Source organism: Passer montanus, unplaced genomic scaffold (genome assembly GCF_014805655.1).
Source record: "Passer montanus isolate IOZ18808 unplaced genomic scaffold, ASM1480565v1 scaffold106, whole genome shotgun sequence".
In the NCBI taxonomy this organism is placed as follows: Eukaryota; Metazoa; Chordata; class Aves; order Passeriformes; family Passeridae; genus Passer; species Passer montanus.
In genome coordinates, this window is record NW_024357170.1 from 1,897,074 (window position 1) to 1,913,266 (window position 16,193).

Below are 16,193 nucleotides of genomic sequence, written 5' to 3' on the forward strand. Positions count from 1 at the left end.
AGATGTCAAGGAATTTTCCCTCCTAGTATCTTTACCTTGGCTAGAGGACAGGTAATCAGCGCCTCTTTGGGAAAGCAAGTTTCAGTTAATGGTGTTGCAGAAGAATCTGGTTGTTGTGGAGTCACAGAGTGTGCTTAGCCAAAGTACTTTTGAAGACTGCTGTCTAGATAATAGTCCTCATGTGAGTTTGTCTCAAGGAGACAGAGCAATCACTGAATATTATAAACAACAAACAAGAGCAACTCAGATCAGATATTGAAGGAAATTTAGTTGTTTTAGCAATAGCCCTTTGTGGTAGCATATTTGTGGTTGCCTGAACAGTCTGAGGTGCCTCCATTTGCAAATGTGGTATTAATGTTGTTTTTATTTTTAGGGAATTTACATTCTTTCTTTGCTTTACTCTGTGAATTCTAGTTCTTTCTGGAGCTGCTCAGACTCATGTTTAGTCATGCTATTTCCTTTAGGTTAAGACTTAAGCTTTACTAGGAATAACCTTTTATATCACCAAAATATCTATGCTTTTCCTTTATTTGCCTTCTTTGCTGGGAAAGTAATCTACAGAATACATTTTTTAATGGCTACCGTAAAGGTATTCTGAGTTTCCAACAGCTTTATACATAATCTTGTGCTGTCTTAAGATACAGGGAATACATGGAGTCATTTATTTCTCCAGGTCTTTCCCCCTCGTTCTCTTTTTACATATTTGATTGGTTCATTTCAGTCAGTATCTAAGTTCTACCTCCTTTTGTGCTATTCATGTGTGCATTCATGCTCTGCTTGTACAGGTTATTCCAACAGCTATATGAGAGAAAAACCTCTGTTCTGTGTCTTAAGGCACAGACTGCTGAGTGCTTGAAGTTTTGAGATCTGTTGTGTTACCACATGAATATTGTCCTTGGACCCTGGGGTAGCAATTTGATATATGCAGGAATGGCCTGGCTAATGAGCAACCAGTTAATCTCAGTGATGGGTAATTCCTCCTCCATTATGTGCTGCACGTTTCTCAGTTCATTTACTGAAGCATTTTATTCTGTATTTTGCCATGGCAAAAGCAAAGAGCTCTTGAACCTCAGTTTAACTCCTTTCTGTGAAGTGCTTTTTCTTTAAGTTTGGAGGTCATTATTTGGCTCACTATGCTGACTTGGGTATGCCAAACACAAATGTAATCAGCAGCCTGTTTAATATCAGGCTGATAGTTTTGCTTATCTTCTCCTAAAACCTTGTACGTAACTCTGAAGCAGAATACTTTTGAATTAATTCTACTGACATGGTTCTCAGCAATGTGTTATGCAAGCTCTGGTTCTTACATGCTCTTATTAAGTGAAGTAATCCTCTTGTAGTCCCTGCATCTTTCCTTCACATGGCAGGATGTTGTGCATGTCAGTTTGCCGGAAGTCCATGGGCAACTTTCAGCATCAGATATCTTGTCTTTTGCTTGTAACAGTTTGGGTTCTTTGCAGTTTGCATAGTTGCTGTCCACTGTGTATAGCTGGGTTTTCTTCACTTGGCACATCCTCATTTCCTCAAGAAAGTACAAGGCTGCATCTTCCAGTGGTCTTCCTGTGTTTCCCTGGTCTCTTGTCAGTGCAGTATTCCTTATTTGTTTTTAATAATGAGGCCAACCTGTAGTTGGCCTCTCTGTCACATTTGACCACAAGACAACTGCTGCCAGAAATAAGGTTTCCTAAAGCTGTCTCACCCTTAGCTGGTGCCCAGTGCTGGTAGATAAGATGTGACTCAGGACTTGGTGTATTCATGCGCAATGGAGTTCTCTTCATCCAGTGCAGTCTGCAGCACACCCTTTGTCTTCCAAATGGAGATGTTCATAGTGATTTGCATGTGGAAAGCCCCTCTCCATTGAACTCACTATAGATCCAGATCAGTGTGCTGTAGGAAGTTTCTAAAGATAGGTGAGAGGTGTCCCAGGAATGTCTGAATATCTGCCTGGGGAGTTCTGCTTAGGGACCCGTAACTCACCCCTTTTCTACAAGAGGCTTTAGTGGACATCAGATTCCTTCTCCTGGTGTAATTTTGGTGTGGTTTGGTTAGCTTTGTTTCTCTTTCTAGAACACCATTCTGTGCTTGATTTTGGAAAGAAAGCACAGGGCACAGGAGTCTGTCCCCCAGAGCTGGGTCCTTCACAGGGCTGTGCCTAGAGATGGGAAAGAGTGACCACATGTGATCAATCCAGCTCCTGATTTAGATAATGTGAGTTTATCCAGAAGTCTTATTCCCACTATCCCTCTCTTATTAGTGTCAATTATTGATAAATACTCAGCCCTGCCTTTTGATGAAGATGATCTTGGAAAGAAAATGAGATAGCAGAGCTCTAGTGCCAGAATACTTGAGTCTTGTATATTCACTGCAGCCTAACTATAGTAAGGCTGACATTTCAAATAAGGCCCTTCACAGGTATGTGCAGCATTGTTTAACTAGTAATTCATTAAATATATTAATAGTTTATCTATTTAAGTTTCTTAAAATCTGTAACTTGTTGCAGTTGATTGGTCATGGTCATTTAACTTTTGGATTCTCTGGAGATAAGAGACTGGGGAGAGGGGATATTTTGGTAAAAATCACACAAAGGTGCCCATTGTGTGGTACCAATGGAACAGATGTGGACTAAAACAAAGCAGACATCAGTTGTTTGGATCTGAGACTCTGGGCAGAAAAACTGGCACTGTTCCAAGTGATCAAGGAATGCTTTCCAAGGCATTTGTAAAGCAATTTAAATTTTTTCTCAGTTATGAAATATTATATGATGATTACTATGGAAATAAAAAATACCACTCCTGTTTTCAGTTACATTCTTCCTTAGCTACATTGAGTCTTCAAATAATTGTAACAGGCTTTGAATTTTCTTTCTGCTTGACTTTTAATTTCAAAGTGCATTTAGGGCAGAAGACTTTTTAACCATGACAGTGTACAAAAATACCTGCCCCATACCTGGTAGTCCAGTTACCAGTAGTAAGTGCTAATGGTTTCTAACTAAGTATGTTTTCCTAAACATGTGAAAGAAATGCTCTTTTGTTACTCAAAGGCAGATACTTGTTCAATTGTACTCCAGCCTGTGTTTTGAATAAATTTGCTTCCTGTGCACATCATCCTTTTCATTTCTGCACCCTTATCGTTGCTAGGCGGCTTTCTCAGTTGTTGATCCATCTTCCCACTCCTCATTTTTATTAATATCCCATCTTTTATTAGAGTCTTGCTTCCATTTATATCGTGTGCCGTGATTCAGCATAGTTAATAGGGGATTTTTACTGAAAGGCAGTAAAAGCGCTCTTGCATTAGCTTTTAAAACATATTGTAGTAGGTTTGAAAATGAGATTTGTTACATTTAATGTCTTGAGACAATGTAGATTAATCCAGGCAGATTGCAGAAAATCCAGCTATTAAGTGGAGAATTGATATGATATTTGAAGTTTTCACTGAACATGAAGTGGATATTGTAGTAATGAAAATCATTGCTTTCCTGATGGTTCAGGACTGCACAAGGTTGTGACTCATCTCTTTTTTCTAAACTTGCCCCTTCTTCAAATACACAAAAAATCCAGAAAACAGGTGAGCTTAATCTTTTCTTATGAGGATTTCTCAAAAAAAACCAAAACAAACCCCAACTAAACCTGTTATATCATATCTCATATATATCCCATATAAAAAATATATAATATATATACCATTAATAATAATGTTTCATATTTATCATATGTATTGAATATGTATCACCTACTGTATTTGCCATAAATTATTATATAATATGATTTTTGTAATCATATTGTCATAAGATGTCATGGATCACATGTCATATGATATGATATGTGTTATGTGATACATGTCACAGGTATAAAATCTTATGTATTGTGTCACATTTCTCACATGTATCGCATCCTTTTCAATCACTTTTGCCCAAACAACTGAGGACAGAGGTAAAGCAGAAAAGTCTAAAATGCCATTTCCATTTTAGTGGGAAGTACAGTGGAGGAAGAAACTTGCAGAGGCAAGTTTTCTGAAATTCAGTTAAATCCGGGAATGTTTCAAAATCTTTGGCATCAGTTGCTGTTTCCAAGTGTTGCTCCGTGAAGCATTCTGCCTTTGTCCAATACAGAATCCTTCTGGGTTGACCAAAAGAACAGTGATAACTTTGCAAAATCCAAAGGGTGAAAGTCAAGCTGCTGTACACAGGGACTCTTTTTAATAAGGCACTCTGAATTTACCTGTCAGTTTTTAAAACCCTTCAGAAATACTTCCAAGAAAAAAGAATATGCAAGAACATGTCTCGTTGCTTAAGATGAATGCCTGAAAATACATTATCTTGAAACACTACAGAAATCTTTCAAGTAATGAAGGAAATCACTTTCACATCACTTGTTCTCCAGAAGTAAAACTTGAGTTTAAGCACAAGTCATACTACTTGAAATTATTGAAAGAGGTCCAAGTCCATTAAGAGAAGGAGGATCTTGGATTTTTTTTTTTCCATTTTGCATTTTGGCTCTTACTCTGCAAAGAACAGAGAGGATTGCATTGATGCTCAAGGATTGCAGTCTTGTGCCAGAGCTGTGCCTGTTCAGGGGAGGAGGGTGTGCCTGCAGTGGTATGTCAGCACTCTGGTAGTTGTTAAATAAATTCGTTACACTGATTAGCACATTTTAGATCCAAGTTGTTGATTGCTTCTGTCCAGTGCTGAGCAGCTGGATAGAATTTTTAGCCAGGGCATGGATGAATAATAAAGTACCACTCCAGGCTGTTGGGTGCTGTCTGCAGACTGGGCTTAAATATATGTATGCACACATTCAACTTGAATCATGTTTGTAACAGTGAAGAAAATACTAACGTTTGCCTCAGTAGTTATTTTTTGTTGTAAAACTGCTAATTTTCCTGATGAAAAGTTGTTCTCTTTAATTATTGGATTATCTTTTCCCAGTAAGAAGCTCTGAAGGATTTAAATAGTCATTTTTTTAGTTATGTTATGGGTAACTTTCGAGTGAATTAAGTTTCTCATAGCACTGAGTCAGTGGGAGAATAAACATATTTATCTTCATACGAATGAGCAATCTGAGCCATATGTTTGCATGGTAGAACAATATGAATTATACAGAATGTGCAAAGAGTTTTTTATTTTCAATAACAAATTTAATTAAAAGCAAAAAATAGCTTTAGTCTGGCTTTTAGTGGTAAAGATAGGTGACATTAATATATATATGGTGCAATATAAATACTTAGTGCTTGTGATTATTTCTTCCCCTTTGGGCACAACAAACTCCAGAATGCTTTTCATGCTCCAAATACAAAAGCAAATTGAAATACAATACAATTGCTTTCCTGACTGGAGAAAAGCTGGATAATCTAGATGCTGGTTATGAGAACAAAATGGAAGTTTCCACTAAAGTGATCCTGGTGGTGCTGGTGTTTGCTCCATGTGAGTAGCCTTAGAGAGTCACTGATGTGCACCTGTTTGGAGGAAAGCTGAACTCAGTTGGCTCTTGTTCCCTTCCATCTCTAAGACAAACAACAAAATAACCACTTTACTCAGGTTTGCTGAGGCAGGCACCACTTTCAAGCACTGGTATGCTCTGAAAACTCTCCTTCTGTGGGAGATCTCCCTTTTTAGTAGCAATGTTTGCTTTCAAAAACATGCTGATCCCTCTCTTCCCACAGAAAGTTTGAAGGGTATCAGACCCATCTGTAGGTGGTCAAACTGATAGGACTGCCCTGAATTTTTAAAATTACTGTTTCGGTTGCAGATGCTTTGTTTGTCCTTCACATGGACATTCTCCTGTGAACTGACTGCCTTACAAAGCTGCAATTGAGACGGTTCAATTGAAACTGCTTGTTTCTACTTCACTGGGCTGATATCCCCACAGTTCTCATCTTAAGGGCATCTCTTTGTCTTGTATTTCAGGCATCCAGTCAGAGACCTTCAAAAGTGAATGCATTGCTGTGAGTTTTGTGGTTTTACCTGTCTGGATGCCAGAAACCCATGCAAGCCTGTCTATCACTGCCTCTCTTAGCTGGACAGAGGAGGGGAAAGGCTCTGGAGGTCAGGTAGGGGCAGGGAGAGATCCCTCCCCCATCACTGACATGGGAAAACTATTGGGGAAGTGGATTGAATTTATGAACAAAGAATAAGATAATGAGAAGTAAAACAAATATTGAAAACACCTGCCCCCCACCACACCCCTCCTTCCCAGGATTAATCCCAATTCCCTCCCTCCAGCACAGGGAGATGGGAATGGGGGTTAAGGGTAGTTCATCATGTCTCATCCCTCTCTTCTCTGTACCCAGTTACAGCTGTGCATGAACTTTTTTTGTTGTTATCGTTCTTTGTTCTGGTTTGCAAGCAAAACCAGTGAGAGACTCCAAGTCAGAAATATAATTTATTAGGAAAAGGGAAAAAAATCCCACAGTAATACAAAAGAAAAACCACTGACAGGGTCGGAATACAACCTGACACCCTGCTAGTTAGGGTGGTGGTAGCAGTCCAGATGAAATGGTCTTGTTGAAGTGATAATCCCATAGAAAAGATCTGGTAGCTCTTGCCCCCTGGAAACCAGTGGATAAGGGCAGCTTGTTCCATCCCAAACCCAGATTATATCCAGGTGGGGATGCTTAGCTCCTCTCCACTGGGTGGAGCAGCTCACAATGGGCTGATATCATTCTGTCAGTCGTGCTGTGGGTCCTTGATTGTCCATTAAACAGAAATGGCTCTCAGAGGGAGTTATCTCTGAGCCATGGGCAAGGCAGTGATGGGCCCATTAACAGGAGATAAAACAAAACAATGCCCCTCCTGGCTTCAACAGCTCTTGAGGATGGGAGTAGAGTACATCTTTATATTGTAACCTAGGACACTCTTAAATCCATTATTTCTTAGGTGTCAGCACCTTCTCTGCTAGGCTTGACCTTGACCAGTGGCAGGTCTGCCTGGAGCTTGGGCTCACAATGGCTCTGCTGGACATGGAGGAGGCTTCTGGGAGCTTCTCACAGAAGCCACCCCTGTAGCCCTCCCTCCACTACGAGAACTTTTCCAGGCAAATCCAATCTCTGTATGGTGGATGCTCACCAAGCTGCTCTATCACTCCTCAGCTGCACAGGGTAGAGAAAATGTGATGGAAAACAACGAGGATGAGATAAAGCAGTTTATTAAAGCAAAAGCCAAGATTGGATTTGCGCAAGCAAAGGGAAAAGTCCAAAGATTTTATTCTCTACTTCCCATCAGCAAGCAATATCCAAGGGAAGCAGGGCTCCGGTGTGGCTCTGGAAGGTAAACATGGTAAGTAATCAGTGCTCCCCCTTTCCTTAGGTTTTGTTTGAATCAATGTCACATGGTCTGGAGTATCCCTTTGATCAGTTTGTGTCAGGGGCCTGGCTATGTCTCCTGGTGGGACTTTGCCCACCCCCAGCCCACTGCTGGGAGAATGTTGGATGCTGTGCCAGCCCTGCCCAGCAGCACCAACCAAGTCACCTTTAATTGTCTTATTTGTCTTCATTCCTAGCCAGTTTTCCTTTCTGCTTGCTTTAAGAAACAATGCCTTCTGGATTTCTTCATGGCTTGCTTCATCTCTTTGAAGATTCCAGGTGTTTTCATGTTAGAGAAACAAATGGGCTCACTCTTTAATATGCAGCAGGGATTCTTAGCACACTGTGATGTTTCAGCTCTGGTTGCTGCCTCTTGACTTCCCTGAGGAAGGTTATCACTTCTCCACATGAATCTTGCTCTCCTCTCTGAGCATATTTTACATCCCTCTTCATTTGAAGAGCCCCTTTTTGACAAGGAGTTAGTTTGGAAGGCAGGCACAGTGCAGATGCCAAGCCTGGTTATTGGCCCTGCTGGGAGGGGTGATGTGGAATTTGGTGCCCACAATGTTGCCGTTTCAAGCTAAAGCCCTGACTAACTGAGAAGTGTTTCCCTAAATGTGATTTTCCTTGAGTTCTTTTTTTAATCAGTGCTGTGCTTCAAGGTGAGTTTTCTTCTTAGATTGAGAGACATTTCTGTAATTTAGAATGGCCTTGCCAGTTACTGTTAATTACCTTGTCATACAAGGAAAATTATTAATTGCATTACTTGATTTGGAAATTCATTGTTCAGAATGGCCTTCAGAAGCTGCTATGCTTACAGCTTACAGGAATGATGAAATTGCAATTTTGTCCTTTGGTTTGGCATTTTCGGTACACAATTGAGGTAAAGACAGCAGCTGGGGAGAAAAAGAAGTTATGTTAGAGAAGCATCGTGTGAGATTTAGCTAGAAATATATCAGGTTAAGAACAAGGCCTCCTTTTAATTGAATTTCTTACTCATGGGATGGTGTTTCTAGCTGATAAGGTTTCTGACCTAGTGTGATGTTCCTTCTCAAAGAAAACACTATGTTTTACCTATGTGTAAATATCAGTCTAATGTAAAATATTTCCTTACTTCTTCAAATTAATTGATATTTCAATATTTTATTTTCTAAGTGCTTCTTTGAAATAAGTATTATGATCCAAGTTTACTTTCCTTATCAAAGACTATTGAGCTTCTCCCATATTTCTCACAGGACAAGTGGCACAAAATTTGTCCCAAAGAGGGAGGATACTGAGAAACTTTTTTGGGAAGTGGGGTGCAAAAGTAGTGGTACAGTGAGGGCAAATCAGTCCTTTTGTAAAGCAAGAATAAGAGAATGTTAATCTGGTCCTGTAGCATTTACTATTTATTTAGAGCTGATCAATAGAAGTCGTTGAAGTAAAAGATGTCCATGCTGACAAGAGCTCTGGAGAAAAGCAGACATTTATATAAGCAATGAAATAATTTATTGCTATGATAATTACATGAAGGTTTTTCAGGAATTAAGTTTTCTTCCATAGCATTTTTAGCCTCATTAGGGGAATATAGAAGAAATTTATGTCTAAGACAAACTTCTCTGCATGCCCACATATCTGGAAGTCAGTTCTGCAGGAAGAAGACTGAGCTGACTTGGTCTTCTAACCTACTGAACAAGAGTACAGCCATCTGATGGTTCTACCAGTCAGCAGAAAACTAGGATGACAAATAAACAAAAGTTCTAGTTATAAGGCATAATTCTGCCAACCAAAAAGCCCTGTTGCAGTACCAGTGATTAGTCTAATGCTTTGAATCATGTGCCCATGGAATATGATGCTATTCTGGCCTTTGAAAATGATGTAAACCACTTTTTGGACAGATTACTTCCTTTAATTGGTACGATTACAATTTTCTAAGCTTATTAGCTGGTCACTATTGTGGCCAGGACAATCAAATTTCTGTACTAGTTCAGAATGGATAAGATGCTAAATAAAAATCAATTATGTCTTTGCATGAAAGACCTTGGATTGGTCAAGTCTTCTTAGGAGGGCTGAGTTTATTTGCTACATTTTGTTGTAACTACAAATACAACCAGATTATGTTCCTGAAGTAGAATTTACTTACAATATATCCAGAAGTTTGTTTGACTTGAGGTTACACTTAGAATCTACAGTAGCTCCAGCAGCTGAGGCACTGACTCCTCAGGAGCCCTTGGAAAAGCCTCTTTTGCCAGTGTTATGGTTCCTGAAAAAGGACAGTAATCCTCAATGGTGATTACATGATAGAAATTATACAAAACCATGCTGTAGTCTGTGCCTACCCTTTTAACTGATGTTGAAGCCCAGATATTAAAACATAAGGATTCTTGGATGAATGGTTTACCCAATATAAGGATTTGTTTGAAGAGGAAAAAAATAGGACAAGGAGAAAAGAAAATGACGTATGAACTTTGTTGAAATACCACCAACCAGAGCAATATGTTTAGTAGTGTAGAAAACAGTTGATTACTGAGGAAGCTGAGGAATGGACTGCTGACTTGGATTTTTAAGAAAATCATAATTCAGAAAAAATTCAAGAATGGAAAGGAGTTTTCAGATCTGATAATTTCTATTCAACGTTTTTGCTGGAGGGAATAAACAATGATTTAAGCAGCTGAAAGAAGTAGAAGATGAGAAGGAATAGAATCAGGTTATCTGGCTACCATTCCCTTACTTGGACAACTCTGTTTCACATTATGCTGTCATTCAGTTTCTGTCTCATTTATATGAGCTAAAAAATAAATATTTCTATAATTTGCTTCTTAAAATAATAGCTGCCTTTACCCCAGAGTTGTCCAGTGATGTCTCTGTGAGTTGTCCTCCCAAGTCAAATAAGGAAGGCAGATCTCAATCCTTCTTCATATCTGGCCTCTTTATGTGGGGAATTCTGGTTTGTTACCTGTAACTGAAATGGGTTGATTTTAAATATAAAAATTCTCTCTGCTCTTCACAGACTCTATTAGATTCAGTTCAGTTATATTGAAGGGCTAAGGATTTCACCATTCAATATATTTTGGATGTAGTTTACTGTGCCAAGACACAAAATTGATTGACTGGCCTATGTGACTCCATCCATACTGATAAGTATATTACAAAGTGAGCATCAAAGACCTTATGGTTGGTGAAAAGAAAATGATTGCAGAATGAGCATCTGTGGCAGCTGCCAAAAGGATGAGATTATTAGACAAGAAGCCAAAAGAAGTATTGTTACAATAGGCCTAACATTTTGGGAACAGACCTCGAAAATGCCTTGAGATACCAGCATTAAAATAACATTCTGCTCATAAAATTTGCAAGCATGTTGGGCCTTCCCTGCCTTGGATGCTGTAATTCCAGCTTTTTTTGTTGTTGAGGTTTTTTTTTAAATAAGTTTTATGTTAAGCTTTATGTGTACCCCATTTAAGGGAAATGGCTAAAACTATCTGTGTTATATGGTTATAAAATTGCTGCTTACTAAATGTAACTAATTTCATGTTGCTAAAATACCCTAAAGAATGGGTCATTAGAAGAATGTGAGAAACTGTTCCCTGTATGAGTAAGGGCTTTTTCATGTCAACTTTCATGAGGTAATGCATGTAATGAAGTATTATTGCAGAGGAAAAGCTAAAATTTCCAGAAACAAAGCATCTGATTTTTAAAATACTTCTTGTTATTTAAAACTCTACATTCTTATTTTGCATCTTTACCTAATTTTGAGCTGTTTTTAACTATCTGAATGCGGAGATTAGATGTGATCCTTCAAAGATATCTAAGCTTGTTATCAGCAAGGATGATTTAAAGTGATGTTGGTATCCCTGTATCCTTTCATCACAATCTTTCATTAAGTTAAGGTGTATATTTAATTATACAGAGGTTTAATTAAATTTTCAGTTCTTTGGGTCAGAGACTTTGTAAGTGCATCTCAAAAATGCAGTGGCTAGCATCTGGCTCCTATCAGAAAGTTGTAATCAACCTGTGACCGCCACATCTCAGTTTTACCAGTCCAGAAGCCATCACTGCGCATGACTTGAGAGTTTACCATTACTAAATTGGGTGCAGGAGAATTCCCAAGCCATGCTCTCTTCTGTACATAAACTTCATGAAAATATTTTAAACATCAAGTGACTTTGTATTCTCATAGGTGAAGTTCTTTTTTCCTACCCCGATTGTTTTCCACATGGTTTTTTAAATCACTGTTTTGTGTTTAAAGCATTAGGTCTACAAACTTGATGTACAGTCCTCAAATCTGTTGTATTCCTCCTTTATGACTGTGACTGCTCTACTGCTCTGAGCATCAGCATCCTTTCTGTAAACTAGAAATAGTGTCATCCCTCGACTTGTCTTTTTTCTTTCTTTTTTCTTTTTCCCCCCCCATTTTCTTGGACTCCAAAATATCTGTGAGAAGGAACAGACTGCATGACTGCAGTATTGCTTGCTGGCAAATAGCTTTGCTGGGTTGAATGCTGTACTTTTATCCTTACTTGCCAAATAGTTGGATTTGAGAGGTTCTCTTAGTCTCTAAGGAAAATGGGAAATGCATGCCACTTTTCACTTTCAGAAGAACTATTTCAGAAAATTCTGGCGAAGTGTTCTCTGTTTGTTGCTGTAGTTGTACGCCTATTAATGGGAAATGTTTCAGATGGAGGCCACTTTTAGGGATGGGGCTGTTTGGAGCCAAAATGTGGTGTTGATTGTAGTAGCTGGAACACCCTGGATTATGCTCTATGTGAGGGATGTAAACCTGCCCACTGAGATGAATATTAAACAACTGTGGCTTCTGTCTGCAGCTGATGCTTCTGGCACATTCCATTTTGCTCAGCTGCACTGCTCAGTGAGGAGAGGGGTGTTTGATGATTGACCTATGGTAGGCCAAGAATCTGAATTTCTGTGGAATTCTGAACAAGCCTTTGGATGCAGTTCCTCTCACACCCACCTCTGTGCACAGCATAAAATCTGCAGACACCCCAAGCCAGGCATAAAATAAGCAGTTTTTACATCTTGTAAAACAGAGGGTGTGAAACAAAGCTTGGGGCCATGTGATGTCACCACCAGCAATACAGCTTTGTTTTACCTGGTTTTTCAGCTCCAAAAATTGCACACTTAAAAAAAGAAGAAAAAGATAAATTGTTGAAAGCCACTTTTCTGTTGCTCTGCATGCTTTATCTCCTTCTGCTTGGCAACCTCCACACCTGCTGTTCTGACTACTAAAAATTGTCCTTTCTTTTGTCCTGCAGGTATTTCTGCTTAAGAGGAGAGGACAAAGGATTCAGTAGCATTTCTCTTGGTTTCTCTGCCTTGTTACTTTCAAAATTAAGCTTTTGTTAACAATCCAGTGTTCTTGGGGTTGAAAATTCAGGGGTTTTAATTAGAATAGCTGTGAGCTAGGATGGTTGCAGTAGTACAGCCATGCATTGCCCTTAAATCCAGCTTTTTAAGATATTTATATGTGCAGCAATGAAAAATGGCATTTTCTCCTGCAGTGTGAGGCTGGTTGTTCAGTCAGAATGAGGCAAAAGAACAGGTGAAAAGGAAGTTACTCCCACCTTCTATTGTGCATTTTTTTCTTTCCTACATTTCCTTTCTTTTCCATGGTTAAGGCTGCCACAGAGTTTCCTTTTTCCTTAGTTGGAGTCTGCTTTAGGAGCAAACTTCATTTGTGATGCTACTGAGAAACATTTCAGTATGTGAAACATTTGCAAATGTTTTAAGAGGAGAGGCAAATTCTTTTGAACTTGCTGATGCTTGTGAGTCCTTTTCATCTTGATTCTCTGATTTCTCAGTTTACTCCAGTGGGTGTTTTTCATCGTTTTCTTTAACAAGAGGGTGAGAAAGATTTGACCAAAATGTTTGCAGGAATTCAGTTATTTTCTTCTTAAGGGACTAGTATCAGGTTTTAAAAATGAAGAAGATCTGCCTTTTGCACATTGAGGTGTTATCCTTAGGAACGGTGGAATAATGCTGTCAAAATACTTGTAGTGCAGATCCATCTATGTCAGATAAGCTACACTTTGTGTTGATATAGTTAAATATCCTCATGAGGGGAAAAAAAAAGTGGGGTTTTTTTGCATTTTGAAATGTTTAATTAGATTGTAAAGAAATGGAGTAGTAATTTGTATTTGTAAAAGGAAACATCCTTTCTAAAGCTGATGGAAAGAGGAAAAAGCATTTATGAGAATTTTGATTGCCTTTGTATTTGATATGATCGGATTAATGCTTTTCTGAGTTTACTTCAATTTTTGTTTAACTTGCTGCTCCTGTTTTTTCACATTTGAACAAAATAACACTTGAAAATGTCTACAGACCCAGAGTGACAGAAGGTTAGAAACCCATCTGATTAAATACAGATGTTGATAATTGATGTTGAAGACTTTGAGAATGAAATAAAATTTAGATGTCCCAGACTTTGCAGTCGAAGGTTTATTTTTCAGAAGAGGCCATTTTGAAAGGAAAACGTGTCAAAAAATGCTCCCAGAGAGACTATAGGTAGTTTTTGCTTTCTGTGTATATACAGCTGACAGTATATTGGGAAAACCAAAAATGTGCTCACATTTTTCACTAGATAAACTGCTGATATATTACTTTTTTCTCAAATGGATATTAAAAATACACTGGCCAGGTTTACTGCCTTTTTTACAGGTACACACATTCACAGTTTTAGAGCTATACTCTAAAGCAGAATGGGGGATTAGTTCTGGGAGTTTTATAAAAACTGGCTGTTATAAAACCCATAATCTTACAATCAAAACTAATTTTATTTCTTAGTAATTTACTTAGAATTACTTGGACAAACTGTTTCACATAAACTAGTAGAAATTGTATTATTAATTTAAGACTTGGTAATATTTTAAATTAAAGAACATTTGCTTTGGTTCTGTACTGAAAGTAACTCAAAAAAACCAAGCAGAAGTTTCCCTAGAGAAGAGCCTTGTGTTTCTTTAAAAACTGAAACTTGATTAACAGTAGATTTGTAATCACTAAAAAATGTATCCTAGCCCTTTGTTAAACTCTCTTAGAATATTATTACACAGTTGTGTATACTTCCTTATCATTTCTGCCTCATGGGAGACCAAGACCATTCATAATTTCAGAGTGAAAATTCAGCTTTCGCAGATTGCTTTGTTTCATGCATAGCTTGATTGTCTCACCCTGGCAGATTTATTAATTCATTAGCAAAGCACTCAGTTGAGCTTCCACAGATTGTAGATGTTGTGTTTTCCAAAATCCCCTCTCAGCTGATTCAGTAGTCCAAGTGTACATCTGAACTGAGTTATTTCACTAAAAAGAAGGGTTCTGGATGACTACAGCAAACCTTTATCAGCTGCCTATGCTCAGGCTGATAAAGTATATGCAAATGAGAAAATACAAATATTTTAATCTCAGTGGCTTCAGAGCATTAGGGAAGGTGTCAGCTCTTGGCTTCAACCTTCCCTGAATGAATCTTGTTTAATGACAAGTGAGAAAGTTGCCAGTAACTTGTAGCTGAAGTTAGTTATCAGTGAATCATCACAACTGCAGTTGTTATTTTTACAAAGCTGACTGTCTCCACAAAGTAATTTAGGTATTTTTCCCCAAAATGAGATCTAATGTATACAGTGTAAGGCCAGTTGTAGGACAGACAACAGTCTAAGATTTTCTGACCTTTATCAGAAACAGATCTAGGAAATTAAACATTTATTCTACCAAATGCAAGTATGTAATAAATCACTTATTTGCACTACAGCTACATTATGGTATTATCTTTAATATCTTTGCTTGTGCTATGGAGACAGTTTAGAATTTGACTGTAAATAAAGAGTTTGTCCTCTCTTCTGGAACTTTCTCATCAGTTAAATTTTGTGATTATAAGGTCTGAATGCACCACTGACTCTCTAAAATTAATTCTCTTGTAATAAAGGGACCCTTTAACTTCTGTATCAGACTCTACTGTGCATTGTGCTTATGGTGGGAACTGCTAAAACCTGATTCCAACTTGGATATTTATGATGTGGCTGTGGGACAGTTCCCAGTGACCAACTAAATGTGTTGGTGAAAAGGGGGAAAAGAGAGCTAAAAGGAGAGGAATTAATGGCTTTAACAGGTGACACCTGTGCCACGTGCAGGTTTCTTGGCCCCATCCTGTTAATAAGAGCTTGAAGTTCACAAGTTGGCCTTCAGGCTGTAGTTCAGAGCTTTATTTTTTAGGATTCATGAATGTTGTCTCTTCATAACTGTTTGGAGAACAACTGTGGTAAATAATAAACATGGGAGGGTGGAATAAAACACAGCAGTCTATATTTTCAATTATAAAATTCATAAAAAAAGGGGGAAGAATTTTGTGGCCTGAGTAGTGTAGTATACATTTGCTCATCTTTAGCAGTTCTAAAGCTCTGACTGCAAAGGCTTTATCTGTAGCTGGGTAGAGACTCACACGTGCTTAACTTCCTGCATATGTGTTTTTAGGGAAGTGGCATTGAGTAATGTTAGTGCTGCATCACAATCCAGAAGGTTTTCTACCAGCAGCTCCTTTTCATAGATTGTTTCAAGTAAGGCAACTGTCAATTGAAATCTAGTATCTGTTTTTCATAAACATTTTGTTGAGGTTGCTGCAGTATGAAACCACATTTTCCTAATAATCAGGTTTTCTTTCATGCCAGTTATATTGCTTCCTTTGTAATAAGCCTGTAATTTCATTGCAATGGCATTCATGAGCACATACTGGATATATTTTTAAGCCCTCTTTAATGTAAGAAGTGAACAGAGCTAGACTAGGAGTTAGGTTTTGATCACAGCCTTTTCTTTTCCATTTAATTTTAAACAGCTTTCTCAACCACTATCATGCTCTGGTCATGCTACTCATCCCCTTAGTGTTGTCACAACGCACCAGCATTGTCTCTCATGTAGTC

The 16,193-nt window shown here is 38.3% G+C and overlaps 1 protein-coding gene across 5 annotated transcripts in view; it reads left to right on the forward strand.

Moving 5' to 3' along the window:
* Positions 1-16,193, forward strand: part of SHISAL1 (shisa like 1) — a 72,213-nt gene that overhangs the window by 12,361 nt on the left and 43,659 nt on the right. The window contains exon 1 of one of the 5 annotated variants that reach the window (XM_039721280.1): positions 6,844-7,270. The exons of the other annotated variants lie outside the window; for them this stretch is intronic. The gene's annotated coding sequence lies outside the window, so the exon portion shown is untranslated. Of the gene's footprint in view, positions 1-6,843; positions 7,271-16,193 lie in introns of those variants that run through there. 5 annotated transcript variants of the gene reach the window in all.